Source organism: Acanthisitta chloris, unplaced genomic scaffold (genome assembly GCF_000695815.1).
Source record: "Acanthisitta chloris isolate BGI_N310 unplaced genomic scaffold, ASM69581v1 scaffold625, whole genome shotgun sequence".
NCBI classification, from domain to species: Eukaryota; Metazoa; Chordata; class Aves; order Passeriformes; family Acanthisittidae; genus Acanthisitta; species Acanthisitta chloris.
The window spans coordinates 56,893-59,609 of NW_008674042.1; positions in this window are offsets into that span (position 1 = coordinate 56,893).

Consider the following 2,717-nt stretch of genomic DNA (forward strand, 5'->3'; position numbering starts at 1 on the left):
AGGAGACCCCTTGGCTTTTCTTTCATCCCTCAGTAGATCTTAACAAGACTTTCCTGACATAACCTTAAAGCAACCAAACAAAGCATTCCCTATGTGTTTCAAGTACCCAGGAGCAAAATAGCAGCAAAGGTTTTACTCAGAGCAGCTTTACTTCCATCTCCTCCAAAAGAGAACTCTAAAATAGGCCCAGAAGTGCTTGTTTGTCTCTACAGACAGAGAAAAGTGGAGATTGCTGCAGGTCAGTTAAACAGATTTCCCCAAGAGATTTGCCCAGGGAAAGTCCATATGGGAGTAGGGCATGGCATGAAAGACTTGGGCCTGAGCCCAGCCATTAGCTCATCCATCCTTTGATCCCACAGGCAGCATCTCTCCAGCCAGAGAAGGACCCCTATAAATTAATTCCTGAAGTTCATTAGACAGGAGCCTAGACCAAAGCCCAATATCCAACTCCTTGACATTTTGGATAGCTTGGAGACTGCCCAAATCCTGGCTTGCCAGGGAAGGCCTCTCTTGATGGATATTATTTAGAGTTGGAAATGCCGCCCTGCCCGCACCGCTCGGAGAAGACGGCGGCGCTCGAGACGCCGCTTCAGACGGACTGCTCTGCACAGCTGCCCATTTCCAGAGCATGTGGTGGGAATCTGTTGATAGGTTCCTGACAGAAGTTACGGTTTGTTTATCTGGTAGCTTTACTTTGTGCCTCCTACCCAACCCGGAAACCCTTCCTTTCCTAACCTCTTGGCCTGCTATTATATACAGACTAGTCTGCACGATAATTTTGGTAACCATGTTTCATCTTATGACAAACACTGCATAAAGCAAGCAGATTTGTATTGTCATAATTAAAGCAAACTATTGTATGGTTTATCCATACAATCCTAACAGTTCTGCCACTACTAACACTCTACCTGGCCTGCAGAGGTTTCAGCAAGCTGCCATAGAGTATATTAATCCATGGAATATCAAACCAGGCATGACCCTCCTGTCTCCCAAGGCTGGAAGGACCTGGAAGCCAGCAGGACTTCTTTCTAAGGTTACTGCTTACCTAACAGAGACGAGAAAGCCTCTCCCAGTCATCCCAGCACCAACCCATTTAAACTGGATCCCCTTTTTCAGAAAAGCTTCAGTTCTGCTCTAATTTCTCTTGGAGGTTTGGAGAAGATACAGCACCTTCTTTGTCTTTGCAGTGTTACGTTCCAAAACCGCAGAGTTTTCTCCCAGCAAAGGTATTTGTAAACAACACTCCATTCCTGCATTCCAAAAAACCCTTAATTACTCTGTCTCTTCCTATGAGGCATGTTGCCAGGGTCAGACTTTCAGGTGGTTATTTGCTGAGCTTCTTCATATGTTTCAGCTGCCTTTTCCAGGTTGGGACATCAGAGAAAGGTGGGGATGGGGACAGAGGGGTGTTAGCTCATCAAATGACTTATTGTGGGTTAAACCTCTTCTGTACATGAGGCAGATGGGGGGTGATATAAATGGACTGAGGAACACAGTTGATAATCAAGGAGCATGGATGGTGCTTCTGTACCCACCACCCAGTGCTCCAAATCTGCCACCATCAATGAGTATCCTTAAAATTTTTGGCTTCCTTTCAGCCCCTACACTATCTGGCCAGACCTGCTCAGCAAAGCCCACGTACTCTGCATTTGGAAGCTGTGTGTAGCCCTCCCAAGCCCTCCTGGAGGAGTGTGTGGGAGGCTGTTCTCTGCACATTGTCTCTACAGCTGTGTGTTTAATTCCAGCAGCAGCAGCTGACAGTCCAAGAGATGAAGATGTGCCACTTGCAACTTAAATGTCACAATGGATAGCACAGCTGTCTGTCCTGCAAACCCCTGCGGGGCAAGAAAAATCAATTGGTTCTGCCAAGAGTATCCTTGGAGGGTCATTTGTCAGCAATGTTGATTGAGGGAGCAGAAGAATCTGAAGGGAGAGCCTCACAGAACAGGGTAGGACACCTGCACAGAGACATAGGTGTGCAGGTAAGGGTGGCAGTGCAGAGTGTGCGTTTGCAGTTGTGTGATGGGAAAACAGGGCAAGGAGCTGGCAGAGGTAGCTGCAGGCAAGGAAGTCCTTTTCTCTGTGGCAGGCAGCAGGAGCCTGTGGGCTGTTTAATACACCAGCAAATTCCTGCTATGTGATGCAAGTAAGACATCACCCAGATCCCAATTCAGCATCCACTAGCAGCCAGGGAGGATTTCCGTGGAATGTTTGGGGTCTGTTCTGGGCTATTCCTGGAAGTTCCTCTCACTTGTGGTTCCAGTGGTGTGGTGCAGTTGGTGACTTTGCATAAAAAAGCACTCTCAGTCCCCTGCCCTGGGACCCCAGGGCTACCCACCTGAGGACAAACACCCAAAAAGCAGCAAAAACCAATGCACCATAAATCCAAAGGGGACAAGTTTGTGCAATGATGTGTTTGTGTGTGTGTGTGCATGTGAGAGAAACTGGGAGAAGACTTGCAGACCTGCACCGTAAGTGCACAAACCCTGGAGACAGGGAGAGGAGAGGCAGGGCACAGGTACAGCAGGGAGGTGTGGGGTGAAAGCAAGAAGGAAATTGAAGCACAATCTCTACATTCAGCCTCTAGCAAAAGGTGTCAGGAGCTTATCTACACCACATCCAAGGGTCTCCTTAAAAGCTCTGGAATTTCTCTCTTCCCATGAGCCATGTTTGTGGTGGGAGAGCAGATGGCAGTGTGGGCACCAGCAGATGACATG